This window comes from Rhipicephalus sanguineus, chromosome 1, assembly GCF_013339695.2.
Source record: "Rhipicephalus sanguineus isolate Rsan-2018 chromosome 1, BIME_Rsan_1.4, whole genome shotgun sequence".
NCBI classification, from domain to species: domain Eukaryota; kingdom Metazoa; phylum Arthropoda; class Arachnida; order Ixodida; family Ixodidae; genus Rhipicephalus; species Rhipicephalus sanguineus.
The window spans coordinates 304,640,604-304,663,447 of NC_051176.1; the positions used below are offsets into that span (position 1 = coordinate 304,640,604).

General features: G+C 44.2%; 1 long non-coding RNA gene across 1 annotated transcript; it reads left to right on the plus strand.

The window, feature by feature from the left end:
- The first annotated feature begins 3,057 nt into the window (after positions 1–3,057).
- Positions 3,058–15,130, plus strand: LOC119379394 (uncharacterized). The gene is made up of 3 exons (XR_005181153.2): positions 3,058–3,269; positions 3,358–3,438; positions 15,016–15,130. It is a non-coding gene; the product is annotated as an uncharacterized LOC119379394 (long non-coding RNA).
- Positions 15,131–22,844: the final 7,714 nt, after the last annotated feature.

Genomic DNA, 22,844 nt, shown 5'->3' on the forward strand with positions numbered 1-22,844 from the left:
AAATGAATGAGAGAGAGAAACATTAAGTGAAAATTTATCTACGCTGGACGTTATTAGGGTCACTGCATCAACAAAAGAAATAGGAATTAATAGAAATTACTTTCAATAAATTACAAGGTTCAGTACCACATGTTTTTCATAGCATTGGTCATTAATGAAAAACGTGAAAAACGGTACGCAAATGCATTGGTTTTGCATAGCCTCCAAGATCGGGCTTCGAGGTAAATGGCGGGCATAGAGTTTGCGCTAGGATAGAGTTGTTTCAGGCATAGAGTTTCCTACTAGGGTAGCTGTTTGGGCTTGACACACACGAGCGCTGCGTGTGTCAAGCCTCTTCTCTGTCTTCGTCTTTTGCGCTTTCAACAACCTGTGTCGGGCTCCTTGAGCTTCAACCATAGTTTCCTTATGGGGACTCTGGCGCTGCGATCGTTGAAATCGCTGGAACGGGAAAAGTACCGCGACCGTCCTGACCCAGGATAGTACACTGTACCCAGGAGGTTAAAATGGTCCTGACCGTCCTGCCCGCCGCCATATTTGGTCCAGCGCGGCCGAACCTGCGGCGGCGTGGTGTTGATTTCACGCGAAGTAACGCATGTTTTACGCATTGCATGCGCTTTTGCAGCCTCGATTGAAGCCTACCGTTGATTTCTAACTCATTAGGAAAGAAATAGCGCAAGTTTTCACTTGCCTACACGCGCACTTGCGTGTACTAATGCGATAAAGAAATGCGAACTGCGCGGCATTTACGCGCTCGGCAGTCAGCATTTAATAAATGCGAAGCATTTCTTAGCGAACTTCGGCCTTTAACGTATCTATCTATCTCATAGAGTTTGATCTATCTATCTATCTATCTATCTAGCCGCCCACGACTTTGTGGTTTCCTGGCCATTTCGTTAATGGGATGTACACCAAATTTGGTATGGCATAACATGACTGTATGACGAATATATATATTACAGGGGATAACATGAAAATGAACGGCATACCACGCTCATGGTGCACTCGCGGACGCTTCACTAGCTTGATACACACCGAAATTGGCATGGCTAGACAAGAGTGTATGACGAACATAATTTACTGGTTATAACGTGCAAATCTTTGGAGGCATGCCATGTAAAACATGGTTTACACCACATGGTCTCGGGGCGCTCGAGGTCGTTTAATGAAATGCATATATATACCAAAATTGATATGACGAGGTATTTATTCTGTTTGACGAACGTTAGTGAGAGATGGTAACATGCACTATGCCTTACATCACATGCGTGCCATTATTTTTATGTTACCACCTCGTATTTATGTTCGTCATACAGTCACGTCACGCAATACCGATTTTGGTACATATATCAATTGCCAGCGGACTGGCCGCGAGTGCACCATGAGCTAGAAATGTGAATCATGCCTTACATGACATGCGTGCCATTATTTTGGTGTTAGTATTTATGTGTGTATTTCAATCTAGCTAACCGGCCGCGAGAGCACCTTGAGCATGGCATGTAATTCAGTATACGTATGACATGCGTGCCATTATTTTCATGTTACCAGCTGCTGTTATCTATGTTCGCCATACAGATCACGTCACGCAACACCGGTTTTGGTGCATATCAAGCCAGCGAACTGAGCGAACCGGCCGCGAGCGCACCATGAGCATGGCAATGTAGATCATGCATTACGTGACATACGTGCCAATATTTTGATGTTACCACCTGTTATGTTTGTCGTACATTCACGTCACCCAATCCCGATTTTGGTTCATATTAAGCGAGCGAACCGGTCGCGAGTGCATGGCATATGTAAATCATGGCTTTTTATATATGACATGAGTGATTTTCATGAATTACCACCTGTTATTTATGTTCGTCATACAGTCACGTCACGCAGTACCAATCTGTAGCAGTCAGTTTTCATGGCGCGCTGATCGTTATATGTGAGCCAAAAATTTCACGCCAAACATAATTAAGAGCTGCCCGGCAATGTTATTGTGCATCAACCTGCTGCGGCAACCACGCGAAACAAGCTGCACTAGTGCAGGGGAGCTACGCAAACATTCCCCGAAACAACATTCGCGAATTCAGCACACATGCATTCTTCGATGCCTCGACAGGCTTGCGATGAAGTGTCAAAACGATACGGGATGTCATGTTCCTGCACGCTTTTCTGAAGTTATAAAAACAATCGTCCTCCAAAGCGCTGTGCGTCGGCAGCCGCGAGACACTAGCGAGGCGAGCGCCCTTTCATGTGGCGAAGCCACCGGAAGGGGCGACATTTGTTTTCGTGGCCACTACAGGGAGCGACCGCCGCGCCGCCATCCAATAGCGCCTGAAACGCGCTTCTGGGCACTTCTTCTCATGACCTACTATACTCCTGACCTGCCCAGATGTCCCCTCTCCAGCGCCCACGTTCTAGTTCATACCTCCTGCCGCTAGGGACGTAACCTATGAGCGTTGTGGCGCTAGTCAGCACCTGTTCGCTAACGTCAGCTTTAACGCTCGTGGTGATGTTTCGCCAGCGCAGAGCGTTGATATCATGTAATTATTATGCATAAATGCAAAATACTTCGGAAATAAAAATACCGAAAGTGAATTAGAACTTTTTTTTTGTAATTAAAAAGACACAGCCGTCCTATATACACTATGCAAGTCTACGGCTTCTCACGTTAGTCAACCAGTGCGCAGTAAATACTTAACCACAGTGAATAGCTTACTTGACCCTCAGTCTAAGTTTGCAGAAACAGTCACATAATGCCGGCAGTTTGTCACATAATACAGGCGTTTTTACTCCAGCGCCGCCCAAACGGTTGCAGAGTAGCAGACGAACAGGTTATAGGAGGCGCCACCTACGGCGAGCGGTTGAACGACAGCGGGGACGCGCGCCCCATAGGACCCCCGCTCTCTGGGCAGGTCAGGAGTACAGTAGGTCGTGCTTCTTCTCCCTGAAGACGGCCGCTGGCCTAGGTACTGAGGAGGAGAACGCCCCTAGCTCCACTTGTCCCTAAAAGCGCTTCGAGCCGGTGTCAACTCACGTCAAGGTAAGTTCTTGCATTCCTTGTTCTGCGATGTTTTCTACGCGCGACGATGAAATTTCTCCACGCAGTACGCATCTCACTTAGAACTATTTTCATCGTGACAGTTTTTGTATCTTCTTGTAGCCTGGGAACACCGTTCAATTTGTGCGACAGAAACTTATAGCTTCCGTCTCACGCTATTGTATGGAAACGGTTGAATACCGCTTGTAGTTACTTTCTTGCCCTAGAGTTGAACTAGTAAAAGGTTTGTGGCACACGTTTATGAGAACGAATGCAATAAGCTAGGTCTTCGCTTGTACATTAGTGTGCAAAAAAAGCTTTTATTTGCGCAGGTGCCCATGTTGCGAGTGCAGTCGTAACGCTTTGTCGTTGGATCCGAGCCCATGGAGAAAGTTGGAGCTGTAGAGCTGTATGTAAGTAAACTTTGTGCGTGCATATTATTCGTTTGACCATTGCGAAATATGTCAGAAGTGGTGTACTAATCAGTGCACAAAAATTGATCTGCCAACGTTAAACAAAAAGCATTTAGGGTGTGTCCAGATAAGATCGAAGGCTGTTGCTAGGGTTACGTCCAGACGTAACTGTAGTCACCGCTATCGTTACGTCCAGACTAAAGTCCCTAGATTTTTCCCTGTTGAAGAGCAGGGAAAATCTAGGGACTCTAGTCATGTGGCTTTCCACAAACGTGAGTACATTATTTTCCTGTTGCTCAGTGAAGGCCCTCTGCGCCCTTCGGGCGCGGCAACCTAATCGTGGCTTCGCCCTCGCTTCGCGAGTGCGGCCATTTCGCTAACGCTCAATGGCCGGTTGGCAGGGTCACGGTCACGCGCTACTGGCCGCTGTCGCGGCCACGCGCTGTTTAGCTCGCGCAGCCTGCCCCTTCGGGGCAGGCGTACGTAACCCAAGAGCCGCGTCGCGCTTCTCTGGCAACAGACTTCAGCAACACCCGAAACAAAAAAAAAAAAAAAATGCACCAGCAGCGAGGTTCGAACCAACGTCCTCGCAGTTCCGAGCACGACGCGCTAGCCACTGCGCCACTGAGGCCAATCGGTTCGGCAGGTTTAACGGGAATTGGGAGTGTCTAGCGTTACGTCTAGACGTAACGGTACGAGCCGTTGCAGTTACGTCTGGACGTAAGAATAACGAGTCTTAAAAGTTACGTCCAGCGTGGCAATACAAATACAGCCCGTTAGACCTACCGAACCGATTGGCCTCAGTGGCGCAGTGGCTAGCGTGTCGTGCTCGGAACTGCGAGGGCGTTGGTTCGAACCTCGCTGCTGGTGCATTTTTTTTTTTGTTTCGGGTGTTGCTGAAGTTTGTTGGCAATACAAATACAGCCCGTTAGACCTACCGAACCGATTGGCCTCAGTGGCGCAGCAGCTAGCGTGTCGTGCTCGGAACTGCGAGGACGTTGGTTCGAACCTCGCTGCTGGTGCATTTTTTTTTTTTTGTTTCGGGTGTTGCTGAAGTCTGTTGCCAGAGAAGCGCGACGCGGCTCTTGGGTTACGTACGCCTCCGCCTGCCCCGAAGGGGCAGGCTGCGCGGGCTAAACAGCGCGTGGCCGCGACAGCGGCCAGTAGCGCGTGACCGTGACCCTGCCAACCGGCCATTGAGCGTTAGCGAAATGGCCGCACTCGCGAAGCGAGGGCGAAGCCACGATTAGGTTGCCGCGCCCGAAGGGCGCAGAGGGCCTTCACTGAGCAACAGGAAAATATTGTACTCACGTTTGTGGAAAGCCACATGACTAGAGTCCCTAGATTTTCCCTGCTCTTCAACAGGGAAAAATCTAGGGACTTTAGTCTGGACGTAACGATAGCGGTTACTACAGTTACGTCTGGACGTAACCCTAGCAACAGCCATTTGTATTTCCACGCTGGACGTAACTTTTAAGACTCGTTATTCTTACGTCCAGACGTAACTGCAACGGCTCGTACCGTTACGTCTAGACGTAACGCTAGACACTCCCAAGATCGAACACGAGGTCCCGGTCACCATTCCCGATTGTGATGAAATTTACTGTAGGTCTAGGCATTACACCCAGAACAATGGTTTCGCAGTTAGTTTTGCGAAAAAAAATTTTGTTCGCCTGAAAAAAAAAATATATAAATTTTGGCCACAAAAAAACGCTTTTTCGCCAATTTCGCGATTTCTGAAATTTGAGCGCACCTAGGAAAAAATCGGTGCACTTCTTCGTCACAATATTTATTCCCCTTAAAGAACAAGTGAAATACAATCTTATGAGTCTATTATTTTCCTTGCTTGTCGAAGCACTTTTGAAGAAAAAAATCACAAACTTGGCAAATCGCACAAAATACCTCTATTTCAGGAATTTATTGCTGCAAGCAAGTTAAAGTGAGGATAATCAAAATCGGTACATATTAACTTTGATACTTTCGCTCTCTTTTAAAATAATTCGCGTGGTTTTATCGCGCTCGGTTTTACTTGATAATTGGGCTGAAACGTAAGTAATTTACCAAAAACGCCGAACTTTGAAAATGATTTTCTCAAAAAGGCCATTTTTAATTTTTTTTAAAATCCCTCTGATTGAAGTCAAGGACGTCATCTACGATTGTGCAGAAAAAAACGTTGCATTATTTTGGTTGCTAACAAGTTATAGTGCGTCAAATGTGACCATGCCAGCCTAGCGGCCGCGTCGTTCGTTATGGGCTGAAACTCGGATATAAGTTGCTAAAAATGCTTGTACGTGACATAATCACAAATCAGCAGCTCTACACCAACTAATGCGCAGCCCGGTGTCATGGTTAAGCAAGCTTTGTCTTGGGATCAGCCGCTTGACAAACCCGCAGCAGCGGCCGCTCGATGCTGCGGGCACTCACATTACATGAGTACCGCTTCGACTGCGGATGAGCTCCGCTTGCGCGCCAAACTATACGCTGAGAGGACAAACGAGAGAAGGAATGCATCACTGTGAAAGTTAAAGGCCGTTAAGTGCCAACAAATGTCATAATATGCAACGAAAACTCTGCCGGCGATTTCCCAGTGAGCGCCTCCAGTAGTGCGCTCATGTGTTGCTTTTTCTTCGGGTGGCCTAAATATAATTAGGTACATTCTATGAGCGACATATGGCACAAAAGAAAGCCATTGACGTCTAAAGAAAGCTGTCATACGTGCTTCCGATGGTCGAGCAACTCAAACTGCAGTTATGCATCTCGTGCCAGAACACTTGTGTCAGCCGGCTGTGAAAAGAAGTGTGTCTAAGTCCATTACTTCATTAAAGAACCGCTTTTACAATACTGTATTGTTGGGCGTCCGCAGATAGAATATTCAACGCAAGTCGAGCGTTTATCACGATATTATGCGGCTTCGGGCATAACAGCAGGGGAAAAAAATACATCCGTGCTGTATTGAAGGAGCTCACTGGGAAATTGCCGGGAGAGTTTTCTTTGCATATTATGACATTTGTTGGCACTTAACGGCCTTTACCTTTCACAGTGATCCATTCCTTCTCTCGTTTGTCCTCTGAGCGTAGTTTGGCGCGCAAGCGGAGCTCATCCGCAGTCGAAGCGGCACCCATGTAATGTGAGTGCCCGCAGCATCGAGCGGCCGCTGCTGCGGGTTTGTCAAGCGGCTGATCCCAAGAAAAAGCTTGCTTAACCATGACACCGGGCTGCGCATTTGTTGGTGTGGAGCTGCTGATTTGTGATTATGTCACGTACAAGTATTTTTAGCAACTTATATCCGAGTTTCAGCCCATAACGAACGACGCGGCCGCTAGGCTGGCATGGTCACATTTGACGCACTATAACTTGTTAGCAACCAAAATAATGCAACGTTTTTTTCTGCACAATCGTAGATGACGTCCTTGACTTCAATCAGAGGGATTTTAAAAAAAATTAAAAATGGCCTTTTTGAGAAAATCATTTTCAAAGTTCGGCGTTTTTGGTAAATCACTTACGTTTCAGCCCAATTATCGAGTAAAACCGAGCGCGATAAAACCACTCGAATTATTTTAAAAGAGAGCGAAAGTATCAAAGTTAATGTGTACCGATTTTCGTTATCCTCACTTTAACTTGCTTGCAGCGATAAATTCCTGAAATAGATGTATTTTGTGCGATTTGCCAAGTTTGTGATTTTTTTCTTCAAAAGTGCTTCGACAAGCAAGGGAAATAATAGACTCATAAGATTGTATTTCACTTGTTCTTTAACGAGAATAAATATTGTGACGAAGAAGTGCACCGTTTTTTTCCTAGGTGCGCTCAAAATACAGAAATCGCAAAATTGGCGGAAAAGCGTTTTTTGTGGCCAAAATTTATATTTTTTTTTTCAGGCGAACAAAAATTTTTTTCGCAAAACTAACTGCGAAACCATTGTTCTGGGTGTAATGCCTAGACCTACAGTAAATTTCATCACAATCGGGAATGGCGACCGGGACCTCGTGTTCGATCTTATCTGGACACACCCTGTAATAAAACTAATGAGCCGTAGTGTCCCCACTTCACTGCTCATGGGCTTTTTCCCATTAGCTTAATGGGCACAGCCACTGCTCTGCCAGGAAGCCAGACATGAAGTTCAAGGGGACACAGCTTTTGCATCGGTCTGGCTTGAATGAGGACAACTTGCGCTGTGATTCAAAATTTTATTTTCAAGCCGTTGTTCGAAGCTTTACAGGAGGCTAACACATACAATAGGGCTCTCGTGGTTCAAAAACCGTGGGCAGGACTACCGCTCAAAGTAAAAGAAATCTAGGCCGAAGGTTTACAGGTTTGTATGATTGAAAATTGGGCGAGTTGGTAACAATTCATAGCTGGTAGAGGCAAAACAGTGCGAAATAACAGAGACCAAGGACGAGTAGACACGACATGAGTGCTGACTTTTAACTGAAAAGTTTTTTGAAGAAACATCATAATATACTCTTACTGCGCATGCTCTTACAAGGCAAGAAACTCATGACGACGTCATGGCATTGAAGTGGTGTTCGCAGCCAAGAATAAAGTTGGTGATATCTGCACAGCAGTGCGGAAAAAGGCCCAGTGGTGAAGGATTCATATTCCATTAAGCACACGAATGTTTTTGTGCCATTGGCATTGTGTACAGCATACCCTTCACGTGTGGAAGTGTTTACATTGGGCAATCGGGGCGACGTGTAAACTCGCAACTGAGGGAGCATCAAAATTCCTTGAGAGGTAATGTTTGCTCTACGCACTTGGCAATGCACTGCCAACATTGCGGGTACACCACAGAATTTTCTAGAATGAGGATTCTTTTCCGCCACCACGACCAGTTGACACGCGAAATCTTCGAGGCCCGCAAAATACAGAAGGCAGGGCATAACTGTGTCATTCACTCTTCAGTAGCCCTCCAGGAAAAGGAAATTTCCTTTTTAGATTCTTGTAATCGTTAACAGTGCTAAGATTACTAGCGAGAGCGAGCCAAAGAGCCCAGATGAAAGCATGCCAGTTTCATTACAATCTGTTATTGCCATGTATTAGCATGGCTCTTATGACAAACACCGACATACCGGAATATTTTCTGGCTGTTTTAGGTCAGCAGTTAATGTACAAGCTTCCTAAATTCTTCCATTGCATGCGATATTCTGTCATGAATTAGAGGCTCAAGACATCAAGTACATCAACAGTTTCTTCCGTTGTTTGTTATTGAAAGCATGTTGTAGGGATGGGTACGTTTCTGTATGAGATAGATTTTGTACATACCGCAGATCCATATGTGCTCAAATACTGCAGAAAGTTTCATTTGGCGTTGTTAGTTGCCTAGTTTCTGAAGGAAGAAAAAAACTGGAAAGTGAGTTCCTGGACTCCAATCTCGAAGGTGATGCTTTACCTCCATGCAAATTCATCGACGTTCGAAAAAAAAAAGAATTTGCATAAGATCTGCATATTTTTGTTGGAATCCTTCGGCATTACTTTTCATGTTGTTAACTAGTTTATTTGTATAGGGAAAGGCTGCTCATTACCTTGTCTGGAATCGGTGCACCGAGTTTGTGTGCTATGCATAATTTGGCAGTTGCAGGGTGGTAAGGCATAGCCTTTCAGATAGCAGACTTGTCTACCATCTTTCTGGTGCTCCTGCCACGGGCTGAAGCCAATTAAATCCTTGTGAAATGTTTGCCAAAGGTTCAACGGTGTGCACACTAACATGTCCCAACCGATCAGGACAGAAGATAGTCAACAAGTTTGGAGAAAATGTGCAAATTCTGCATGGTGCATTCACATTCCAGTGGACATTTGCTGGCTGGCGCATCCTCTTGCCAAAGTCCAACATCAGGGGAAAGTGCAGTGCTGCATGTCTGGAAAAAAGTTCATTGACTAAACACCAAGCGATGTCTGCCAAGGTGTCGAGCTTTCAAAGTGCAAAGAGAGAGTAAGCTTGCTCTAACAAACACAGCAGTGGTTATGAAAATGATAATGTGCATTTGTAAGTACATACTGTCGTAGTGCGCTCAGTACAAAACAAGTAACCAACTAAGGCATGCCGAGTTTTAAATAGCATAGGTGTCAGGGGCGTAGCCAGAAATTTTTTTCGGGGGGGGGGGGTTCAACCATACTTTATGCATGTTCGTGCGCGTGTTTGTATGTGTGTGTGCCTGTATACGCAAGCAAAATTGAAAAATTTCGGGGGGGGGGGGGTTGAAACCCCCCCCCCTGGCTACGCCCCTGATAGGTGTATTATGTCCGATACCGCCTCACACAAGAAACGCCTGCTGGTGTGCCGTACCCTTCTACCTATGAACTTGCAGCAGTTGGGGCAGTCATGGGCACGTTACCAGTAAAAAGTAACAGTGTTACAGTTACAGTTACCTAAGCCAAAAAAGTAACTCTGTTACAGTTACAGTTACAGAATTTCCGAAAGTAACTTGTTACAGTTACAGTTACTCTGCAAAAGTAACGTCGTTACTTTTCCGTTACTGTATAAAATAATAGATCACAAATCAAATTATAGAATTTATTTAATAAGGGTTGCACGTCGTTAAACTCTAGACGAAGGAAACATAAAAGGGGGCCCAACACCAGCAATCACTTTGAACGCCTCTTACTTGAAGTGGAAAACGTGGTTGATGTAATGGAACGACGGCAGTATATCCTAAGACGTTTATTAACTATACCCAGAAGCGCATGCAAAGAGCAGCGGGGAGTGCATCACGAGTGGTTACGACGTCCATTGTGTCTGCTCCATATGTTTAAGGTGTGTCAGACTCTGTTCGGAGAGCTTCCGGTCCGCTGGGCATACAAACCGTTTTTAAGTCCCGTTATTATACCTTGGAACATGAAACGTGTGTTCACGAAATCCTAAGACTGCACACCTGCGGATGATCATGGCGGTATCTAAAAGTGCAATGCGGGGATCGGCGAAACGGGCAGGAAATGATCAACGAGGCCTAAAGAACTCAAGCGGAATGTCGTTAAAGCAACCCATGCAACGCGTTCTAAGACCGAGCTTGTTGAGCACTGCTGGATGACAGGTCATAGCTTTGACCTGAACAATGCGACGATGCCGGTTTGTGAACGAAGGTGGGGGAAAAGCAACTCCTGGAATCGTGGTTCATTCGCCGCGGCTTGCAAAAACAGCCGCGGCCCCCCACTGGACATTTACAAGGACATGTGTGACTAGTGGACTGGTTGACCTCGGCTCATTTTTTTTCCTTTTTAGGATGCCACCTGCATTGGGGGTGAAACGTCTGTCATTTTGTTAATAACTGTTGCATTAAGTCGGAGTAAATATTTTACAACCAGTTACAAAGAAGTTTTAAAATATCGCTTCGCTAGTTCACGGAATTTCTGGCCTTAGCCGTTTCGCGTCCTGCTGTTTTCTAGCCACCTGTCAAACACAAATAGCTCGGAGCCTCCGACGAGGGAGATATAAACATGGCATCCTAATGCTCCTCCACCTGTACACCAAGAACATAGCTAGATGCTCAAGTGACGAAAAGGATATATATGCTGAAAAAAAAAACAGACGCGAACTTAGCAAGCTGTTCAGTTGAATCACGAATGATTTACATGTTGCTTTAATGACAGACCTCCAACCTCGGTCTTCTGCAGGGAAGATAATACGCTTAGTCACCTCCTCTCCTAAACTGCGAGGGGAGCCCTATTCTGGAAAGCTGAGGGGGGGAGAGGATATATGGTAAAGAAGAAAGTTCGAAAAAGTGTTGCTGTTGGATAATTTTTCATAAAGACAGAAGTAACTGTAACGGTATTTTCCGTTACAGTTACTGCGAAAAAAGTAACAGTGTTACAGTTACAAGTTCCTCTAACCTATAAGTAACTAGTTACAGTTACAAGTTACTGAAAAAAGTAACTAGTTACCGGTAACGCGTTACTAGTAACTAGTTACTGCCCAAGACTGAGTTGGGGACCTATTAACTGCACCGTGGCACTGATAACGATGTAGACTTTCTTGAACAAATGGCTCGGCAGCTACAAAAGTGGGCTTGCTACGAAACGTATAATGCAGATGGCACTTTATCGGTACTAAAGGTTTTGAAAACGCGCAAATGCTTCACAAGCTTGCCCTCGGATGCGTGAACGTTTCTAAAGACACCTTGTGTTTCACTTATAAGGATTTGTGCAGGTGGTATAAATAACCATTGCGGCATCGCAGAAAGTGTCAAAAACATGCTTGGAAAATGTTCCGATTTGTCGTAATTTCTGAAACATAGGATAAGCTGCTGCATGCATATGTTTGACTGACTTCATTGTGCGTTTTGCATGCAGGACGAAATTAGCATTCTGGTAATTTCATAACCAGGTCACAATTGTGAGACATACTGTTGTGGAGGAACTCGTTGATTTTGCCTACCCGGGATTCCATAAAACACCTAAATTTGATTGCACTGTGTGGGACAACATCAACTGTTCAGTTGCACCTGCTTTTGGCTGTTACAAGTTTATTGCTGTTTACCAATGTTTCGCTGCTGCGCTTACGTGTATTTTGTGGTTGAAATTGCTTTAATTTTAAAGGAGTACTGACACGATTTTGAGACATCGCAAAAGGGACATTTTTGGTTTCCTTGGTATGCAGTGTCAACGATTTCCACACACCAGAGTCAGAGAACACGTATCAAATATTTTAATTTGACTTTGAAGTTTTCGTCGCTGAGCATCTGCAAGCCAGCCACAGTGCAATGGACATTATCCTGACGAGTCAAGACAGTTCCCCCGAGTTTGCAAGTTCTGCATCCTGCATGCAGCCTATATCGTAGAAATCACTGTCAGGGTCACTGGACGACAATTAATGGCGAATTCCACTGGGAGATCCGGAGCGGCCGCCGAAATCCTGGAGCGAGCACTCTGATTGCACCAAGCCAAATCTGCCAGTGGAACACGTGAATGCACTGCGTGAGGTCGCTCCGGAAGTTGTTCATGCATACGTCACGCAAATTGGCTCCGGGAACTATTTCTGCTTCCGCTCTGTGTGTTTCCATGGGTCACCGCTGCAAAGCGCACATTTCGACCCCGCAGTGGCTTAAAGCAGGCGTGCCATTTTCTCGTGTTGCGCTGACAAATATGGGCGAGCGCATGGAAATCTCTTCTTCGATGTAGCCGATAATCTTCGGGCGTGCGCACAGTGGGTCAGGGAACATTTCTTTAAACATCATTTCGTAGAGCTTACGACGGTTCGTCGTAATCGATGCTGCTACTACTGTCAGGACTCGTGCTCTCGCTATCGCTCAGAGCAAGAAGCAAACCAGAAGCTCGCCCAGCAGAGTCACACAACACCATTTTAGGAATGTAAACAAGTGCACAGGGTGATCAGACCCCGCCTTAAACATGCTGAAGACAACTGAGCTGCCCGACTGTACCGGAAATGACGTCACCGCGTTGCCGGAGTTCCGGCGAAATCCACCTCTGCAAGACGGAGCAACTTGGAACGCTCCGTCGCGGAGTGGATTGCTCCGAATCTGCCAGTGGAAAACGCGAACTTGCTCCGATCGACCAGTGGAACGCAGATTATCGAACGCAGAGCAAGAAAACTTGCTCTGGCTCGACCAGTGGAATTTGCCATAACTTATCGTTGTTTTGTGCACCACGGGCAGATGATGGATTTGCCGCTAGTATGTCGCGAGTTTGTGTATCCCCGTGACATCACACTGCTATGAAACATCACCGAGAAGCCGCCCCCTCGATATCAAAACCAAAAGTGTCTTTTTAAGGTAGCGATAAAAAAAATATATACGATGCATTCCCAGGCACCACAATACTCGTTTTAGGTTTTTCGACACCAGTATTTTTATTTAGAGCATCAATCCGAAAATTTTTAAAATTCATGTCAGTACTCCTTTAACATATCTTTTTTCCTGACTGTACTCATAAGTAACCTCAACTCACTTGGTAAGAATCTTTAGCACATAAGCAACACAAGGATGAAAAGGGAGGGACGTCTGCACTAACTTTCAACGAAATAGTTTATTGCACACAAGGCACTAATAGACACAGTGGTGGTGCCCTAGCACTTCACCAAGATGCCATGCAGAGAGGTATGTCGTTTTCTGTTTTATTTTGACAAAATATATGGCACACTATAATCACTTCGCGAACTACTACACAATCAATACAGTCAATTCTTTATTCGAGAAGGATAGTTGCGGAGTGCTAACACAATTGGTACCCACTTTTACAATTTTTGCAGCTTCTATCATCAGTCTCGTTAGTTCAACTCTATTAGCTGATGAAACCTTTGTGTCCTGAAAGAAAGCTTCATACTCTCATGCCCTACACTGTGACGCCAGCCATCCATCGTTGCATTTGTTCACAAGATTACAGTGCTCTCTTAACCTATCATTCATGCAGTGGCCCATTTCCTGACATACCACTTACCACATGAAAGAGGTATCTGATAAACGACAGCTTCTCGGCATGTCCTATGCCGTTTTGTGCAAGAAATTGTCTTCTTTGGTGCTTAACTAATTCTGCAAATCGATTTCAGCTTGCATGGAGCTGAAAAACTACTTGTACATTAGCACGTGATGCCATCCTTTCCATAACTGTATTTGGATAGCGTAACAACTCAACAGGACACACAGCACATGGGAAAGGTCCACACACAACGCGTCGCACATACAGAAGTGTAAGTCGTAAAAGGCTTAAATTAGGAAGTACCGCTCCATTGCTCTAGTTGGCTGTTCCAACAGTGATGTCGCTCAGAAAAGAATAGCTGATGTGCCATACTGGCACAAAATTTAGCATTACATAATAAGGTATGTGTCACATACAAATGTGCAAATAGTTTTCCAGCTCTATGAAAGCTGAAATCAATTTGCAGAATTTGCAGTCAAGCACGGAAGAAAACTGTTTGTAAGAAAACGATATAGGATGTGGTTTGCGGAATGTAGACAAGCTGTTGCTTATCTGATACCTCTTTTCTGCAGTAAGCAGTATGCTGGGCAAACAAGCAGCTGCATGAATGATGGGTTAAGATAGCATTGTAATGTGTGAACCTTTCTTGCAGAACACAAAGGTTTTGTCAACCAACAGAGCTGAACTAACGAGATTTATAATACTATTAGCTGCAGGAATTGCAAAAATTGGGTACCAATCGTGTTAGCACTCTGTCCCTGTCCTTGTTGGATAAAGAATCTGCTTTCTTGATTGTGCAATAGTTCGTTAGTTGATTAGTGTTACGTACGTCTTGTAAAAATGAAGCGGAAAAATACAAATCTCTGTGCATGGCTTCTTGGTGCAGTGCGAGGGCGCCAACACTGTATAAATGTTTGCCTCGTGTGCAATAAACGATTTTGTTTAAAGTTAGCGCATGTGTTGTGTCTCTCTATTTTTCTCCTCGTGTTGCTTATGTGCAAAAAATTCTTAGTATGTTGCCAACTAGGCTGAATTTTTCCCTAAACCTCTTGTCACCCTGTGCTGCATCGTCTGTTGTCTTTTGACCAAACGACAAAGTATTGCTGCTGTGCTTGTGCGTTTGCCAAGTCAGCCTTCCGATTTTTGTTGTGGTGAATGGTGATACATGCCTGCTCGATGGAGACACCTTGTACTTATTGTGCCTTTTGCGTGCAGGTTTTTGGACAAAGTCATCAATTCCATTGCTCTTCCTATGCCAAGTGGCCAGGATAATGGTTGAAATTGCTACAATAAAGGTTATGATCAACAACATTTGTTGAAATTTTGCATTTACTTTTGGAAGCGCAGTATAACGCATTCCATGCAACATTACTAATGAAAATGAGTCGACTTAAAATGCTTATGTTGTCTGGAGCGCAATGGATTAAGCAAGTGCCATGTCGGAATAAACAGCATTAACTAATTCTTTGGACAAAAGAACACCGATTTTGCTGATATGAAAAATTATTGTACACGGGGTGATGCTGGAGCTGTTTTGACAAGCGTACTTGTCGTCTTCGTGGCTGCAACTTTGAGACAAGTCTTGTCGAAATGTTGGCTCCAGTGACACCCTAGTCAAAGCGTTGTACCATGCCAGCATTTCACAATGAAAAGTTTTAGCTGTTCACTGTTAGCCTGTTACACCCCGGTGGCACAATGTCTTTCTTTATGCCTCAACATAATTTCTATCAAAAGTGATAACTAAAGGGAAGTCTGCATAATATGGCATCGGATTAATTTCTGGAGCTTCTCTAGCCAGCAAATTGAAAACTCTTTCTGTTTACTCTGTCCTTTTTTCCTATGTTCGCGCGCTGCAAAACCCTGCCAGTATGATAATCCAAAAACGGCAGAAGTTCAGGGGAAGATGGAGGCTTGAAAAGGTGAAAAATTCTTGGACACGGAGTGTCGCTGGTGTCAGCGTTTCGACAAGCAGTCTTGTCTTCTTCAAGGGTAAATATTGCTGCTGATTGAAAGAATTCGATGCAGAAACCACTATTCGACACCTTTATTTTAGCCAAATGGCGCATAAGTGTTTTAAAATACAGCAAAAATCCCCATATCTCCCGTGGAGCAAAGTTCTCTCGATTTCTTTTCATTGAAGTGAGTGGGTGGGCGGCCGTAAATGACGGGAGGCGCTCAAGGATAGCTTTCGGTTTCGGTTTTTGACTGCGCGAAGCGCCACCTGCTTCCTGCAACTGGTGTCATGGAGACTTCCTGTTTAACTTTTTGAAACTCCACTTGCACTGTTGTACTTGATATTGTGGAATATATATGCGCCTGTGTACGTTATGGTTATATTAGGCACCATCCGGGATATCAAGCATCGAAATCTGATGTGCGACACTTGCGCTTTGCCACTAGAAGGTAAGCAAAACACCACTGCATGCTGCACGACGTTCCTGCTGTCTGCGTATTGAAGCAAATATGTATCGTCTTTACGGCGACCGCTGTCCTTGCATCTTGGCACGACGTAGGCGGGATCGATTCCTCCCATGTTTATCGTAGAAAAAAGTGAGCCGCGCCAATACGGACACTAGAGAACCAGACATCGTGTCTTCTCATGTGTCGGCTTTTGACGCTTTTCGTCCCATTAAAGACTGATTCCTACCTCTAGAAACTTTCTGTCGTTCTTTGTGTTTATATTCTGCCCTTTTCACCGGACTTTGAAACGAGGTCGCATTCGTTCGTCAACTGACGCAACGTGCAGAATGTTGCCTTTGCCTTGTTCGCAAAAGAAGATAGTCAATACCACGCCATCGGAGGGGCCCGTGAAGGCATAAAATCCGTCAAAAAGAAATTGACATGCTTCCTGAAGTCTGAAAGGGCTAGGTTATTTTCTGCATCGCAAGAAGCCAGTCACGTGTTTGGCGCTACAGGGGACCCTCCACGGGCTGCTGCAGCTACTATCCCAGCCTTTAAATCCGTTCCACTCCTAGCGCGAGTGCGCCGGTACAGATGTGGCAGACTGTCTACGATGCTTACATTGAATGCTGCAAGCTGCGTACATTGAAATTGTTTTATTTTTACACTTACATAAAATACGATTCGTGCATGCAAACAAACAAGGCGTTAAATAGGGCGGCATGGCTCATCTATTTACATCATCACCACATTGGGAACCAGTCGCACTGTTTGCATGAATGGCATTCCCCGCCAAGCGAAGGTGACCGAAGACATAGGTGTAAGTGCAGTCTTCATATATGAAACTATTTAAAGCCTACTAAGTGACATGGTTTAGACAACCTGTTATCATAAGGACCTACCAACATTGTGCATTTGTACAGAGCTGTCTATGCTTTCAGCGTGCCTTTAACTTGAGGCATTTAAAATTATTTCCTTATCTTATTATCTACTCCATCTATCTTCTAGCTGCCCTTATCTGGGTGCCCTCATGGCCACTTCCGTAAATGGTATTGGGCGTAAGGCATACCACTGGAAGAGCAGACGCCACCTTTGGTGCAATGTGCTAGACAGGCTCATGTGGTCATAGTGGCTGCTTAGTCTACTTTGGGAGCACCAGAGCGAGCTGAAAACAAAACTTTAGAATGCCACCTGCGCTGTAATTCTGAGTGACTGGGGAGGTTTTCCTGCTGTTGCTGTGCGCTCGACAACACTTGGAAGAAATTACTACATTATGTAGCCACTGTCTTTGGAGGAGTTTTGTATGGTAGGCCAGTGCTCAATGCAGGGCGTACGCTATGGAGCCTGCTGCCAGCTTTCACATGTGTCCGTAGGGTAAGAAGGTGCATGAATCTGCAAATGCAGAACTTAGAAATTGTAAACAGCTATTGGCTAGCACTTCCGCAAGGAAGATTTCTGCTTTGACGTGGGGCTGCGATGTTCGGTAAGTAGCAGGAAGCACTCACCGAGACTCGCCTGTGAACGCTGCCCAGCTAATGATGCTTTTCTTCCTCAAGGTGGCCCTTATGTTTCTTACCTCCATATCACCCCCAAAATTAGGTTGATGCACTCAAGCTAATTTCAATTAAGTTGACCTGTCCCAAATCCATTTGTTTTCTACAAAGCCATATGTATTCGTGTTGGAAAAGTGCCACACCTTTTGCGTTATAGACACAATATTGGCACCGAAATTGCTGGAAAACTTGCCATAGACTTTTGCACGTTAAAAATTTCTGTTGCAGTCTCTACACCTTGTTTTTACCCTGCTTTGTAGCTGCAAGCTCGTTGCTGCAGTAACTTCTCAGTTTCTGCGATTCCTAGCTCATGCATGTCTTTGTCTGCCGGCGTTGTTTGGAGAACTAGTCCAGCGAACGTTGCTATGTGATATTTGTTCACCTCCACGTTGCACAATACCACATGTTTTGCCTCGTAGACTGCTTCTGCTTCTAACAGCAGTTGCGTAGTCTGCCGTCTTAAGCTTTGGCTTATGAAAGCTCTGATGCTATAGGAGGTAATCACATGATGTCATGAGCAAAGAAACACTAGGGCGGCAACTGCCATAGCCGTGGTCATCCACGTGGTCCTCATTCTAGGACTACAACCAAGGTTGTTGGTCGTGCGTATTGTTTCGATATTTTTTCGCGTGACATCAGACTTGTACGCCTGATCGCTGTACGACTACGGCTACAGTGACCAGATGTAGGCACTTGCTAGCGCCGCCTGGCAGGCCGAGCTCAATGCGCTTGGTGCAGGCTCGGTGTGCTTAGTGCAGTGAGCTCAGTGCAGGCCTCCTGTAGATATAATGGAGAGGGAGCAATAGGAATCATTTTAAAAAAGAAGGCTCTTGTTTGTTTTAGTGCCATCCAAAGAATGTTTTGAATTATGAAAAAGAAGCAGCTGGAAATTGCTCACTGACGAGACTTATAACTGTAGATACGACACCACTTGATTAATAATAATTATAAGAAAAAAAAGGCTCTTCCCGACAGCACGCACAAGTCACCATAGATGTCAATTTGCCTAAAGTTTAAATTATCTTTGAAAAGCCTTGACAACATCCACGCACTGACAGTTTATTGTGTATGCAGTTAAACACTATGTTGCATACTTGCAATCGGCAATTTGATCCTTCATTCTTGTATCTGCCATATAGTTAGTTTCAACATTAGCTTGAACAAAATGTCATATGTGGGTAATTTCTCGAGGGATTTGACAGCAGGACTCGAGAGATCTCCATAATGACTGAAATCTGGACGTTGATTCTGAAATATACAGCTTTTGTTCCATGGTTATGTTTCACCGCACTGCAACCTCACATGGGGGTGCCACATGAAAAAAATGCTTAAAACCAGTCGCGTCTCTGTAGCTCATAAACATACTTATTAGTCTTTTAGCAAGTTACGGAAATATAGTACACAAATACGGTAAGGCTGTATGGTAGCGCTCCTCCTTTCCTGCTCGTCGTGCGGTTGCCATGCATCATTGTTGCCTGTCAAACGAGGAACCTGTCGTTTGAGGATGCACAGTTTCCTGAACTGTCACCTGAACTGGGAGCGGCTTAAGCACAACGAGCAGGAAAGGAGGAGCACTACGGTACTGCCTTACTGTATTTCTGTACCATATTTCCGTAGCTTGCTAAAAGACTATTAAGAAAAAAAAGTGCGGGACAAAGACAGTCATTCGTGGGTATGCCGCTACGAATGGTCCAGCCCGCGTGTTTAAGACCCCTGGAACATGGAAAATAGACACTGGAAGTTTTATAAGACATCTTGTGTGGGTTAGACAAGAGAAAGACATACCATTTATAGTTGGTGATTTTACTGTAGCAAATGTGCTGCAATGACCACCATGCTGCAGCCACACCGTGTAGATCGTGAATAAATGTTTTAATCAACGGTTGTCTAACAGTTGGCGTGGCAGCGTTGACTGTCCGTTTTATAACAATGTAATAAAATTTACATATGTACTCCTACGGCTCAGCAAGCTAGAGTTTAGCCAGTATTTTTGTATACAATTTGTGTACACACCATTTCTGCAATGCCTGCATGACTGGTGAGGTTTCAACTGACTAAAATGCTTTCTCGTGATTTGTGAAGGTTATATATAGGGGTTGGTTATATTCCATGCATTTATCCATAACATCAACAGTGCTAATAAGGTCTATTGTTGAGTAGCCTGTATGAAATCCTGCTTACTCATTTGGTTGATTGGATTCTAAGGTGGTCCTAATTCTACTAGCTATTACTTTTGCAAATGCCTTGTTAGCAGTTATGAGTAAGCTGATCGGCTTCTAATTTTTCAATTTCTTGATGCCCCTTTTCATTCAAACATTTATTTTGCAAAGCATGATTACAACAAAAAGGGACATACAGAAAAGGGTCCCTTGGTTATGAGACCATACGATGACCCCCTGCACATGATTATTGGATACAAATTACAAATAGGTACATAAGTTAACTGTACCGAAAACAAAAAAAATACATTAATACAAGACATTGATAAACAAAGCTTATAAGTACATAAAACTGTATAGTAATGTCATACATAATTAATTAGGGCAATGTTCACATTCTTCAAAGATTTCAGTACGCTCACAGTAAAGAGGCATTGCATATACAAACTGGCCAGTTTTTCAAGAACAGTGTGCCCCCGTCTTTAAACAGACCTGCTGTTACCTGGCGTGTTATCGCAGAGCAATGCTGTTACTTTTTTTAATGCTTTTCCTCGCCATAGCAGTCTGGCACTGCTGAAAAATTCCTGGGCTGCGTTTTTTGACCAGTGGCAGATGGCTGATGGCGGCAAAGGGCACAAGAAAACTAATAGCATCACTGCACAGCAACACCCCTGATCATAACCGGCTGCTTCCCTCTAAGGCTTTCTTTCCTTCATGTTAAAGCTGCTTTAGACACAAAAAAAAAAAGAAGACGCACACCACGAGAGAAGATGACTGGACAGGGCGCCACTCACATCTTTAATTCCCAGAAACCACACACACACATGTACCATCAATTCGCGCCTGCGCAACAAACATCCATTTGAACATCAGGGGTAATACAATAACACACACTCAATAAACTGTTTCTCAGTCTTATATAAAACTACTTATGTATCACTAACACACAAACTTTCTTGCTTTCTTATGTAAAAAGCTTCCATTAATTCTCTTGCTTTTGTGTCTTTGCTTCTGGCAGAATCTTCTCTAGGGGTGTGTTTTTTTGTGCATGAAGCGGTTTTAAGATGAACAGATACCAATTCTTCTAACAAGAAGTTTTCATTCCTTCACCTGCCATTGCTGGTGCGATTCGTCTGGACTACTACTACTACTACTATTATTACTACCAGTGTTGTCCTAGCTGATCTCTGTAGAAAATCATAGCTGCTTTGACAACCTTATACATATTAGTAGTGAAACTGCCTTGCCTTTCTCTTAGTGCATAAATATGGTTTTTGCTTGTGCCCAATTTTCTCTTCACTGCTTTTAGGCTTCTTCTGTTCTTTAGAGCATGTTCAATTCTCTCCATATTGCACCTTCCTATGTTGGCTACCTTACTCTTGTTTACTGTTTATCGGGTTGGAGGCTTTCATGCTTCGGTGTTTCTTCAAGTGGCAGTAAACAACCTTGCGGTCCAAAATTTCTGATGGAGAGATAAATGCGCACTTGTACGATGTGAACATGTTGCTGCAAGAATTTTGCGAATAAGTGCTGTAATAAGGAAGGCTCTCTACGTGAAAGTGCCCGTTAAGCTTTGGACATTGCTATTGCAGATCACATATATCGATGCAACGAGGATCCCAATATCTTCCTTGTTGTACATCGCTAAAATATCTTTGAACATAGCCATTTCCATCTTGAAGTGGTACATCCTTTGGTCATCTTGCTGTGTTGCTTCTGAAATGCCAATAACAGTTACAATGTGGAAAGCTCGCTTTTGTTGTTTACTTGAAGACATCATGTAAAGTGCATATCCTGACTCACTTAAATTTGTATTGACCTAGCACATGTACTGAAACAAGTGCACAAGGTGCCCAAGAAGAAATAAGGACCCACAAGATTAGCAACATTTCAGTCTGTAATCAGAACAAGCATTCCAAGACATTCCCCAGGGCTGTGGAATAAAACCATGTTTAGAATAACAGAGAGCTGAGCTAGCTGGTAAGTATTCATTCTAAAGGACAGGGCGTGCAAAGACAGGGCGGCCACTATCGCGGAATGTTTAAAGAAGTCCGTTATGCTAAGTCCGAGCATGGTTGCAGAAAGCAATGAGAAAAAAACATGTCGCAGGTATTCCTTACATTCATTGCATGTCTCACAGGCTAAAGAAAGTGGGAAGTAGATACAGCGTTAATGCTGTCTTTACGGCTGCCAATTATCTAGGTAAGATTTGTGCACTGTGCAGAGAAAGAATGAGCGAGTAATAGTAGACAAGATGCGGAATAACATTTGTTTCATAAAACATGCCAACAAATTCACTGATTGCTGTACAGGTGTGGTTTATAAGATTCCCTTTAGCTACGGTTGCTTCTACATAGGACAGACGAGCCGCTGTGTTAACCAGAGATTATTGGAACATAAAATACTGTGAAGCGGAGGCTCACCTTCTAATCTATCTTTACATTGTCGAGAGTGTAAGTCCACGCCAAAATTCGATAAATACGCAGTTTTTTACAGGCATATGAATGAACAAACTCGTCTAATAATCGAGCCATGGCATATCGATAATAGTGCGCATGCATGCGCACTATTAGCTCATGCGCATGCGTGAGCTAACCGTCTATTAACTTGCATGAACAATAAATCAACTGCCTTAACAGTTATCTTTCACGTATACCCCCACGCGTGCTGGATTGATAAGTTTGTCTATTGCATCAGCATGCGCAGATAAGTTTTCATGTCTTCTTTTTTTTCCCGCCATTGTGTGCCTTTGCAGTTGATAGTTGGCATTTGTGGTGTCTTGACTTCTTTCTTGTGTCCGCCAAAAAAAAAAAAAAAGCTACTGTAAGGTGCATGAATACTGCAAAGTTTCGATACTGATAAAAGTGACAAGCAAGAAAATCTTAGTCGAAGATCTATAGCAGGGGCGTAGCCAAGGGGGGGGAGGGGGGTT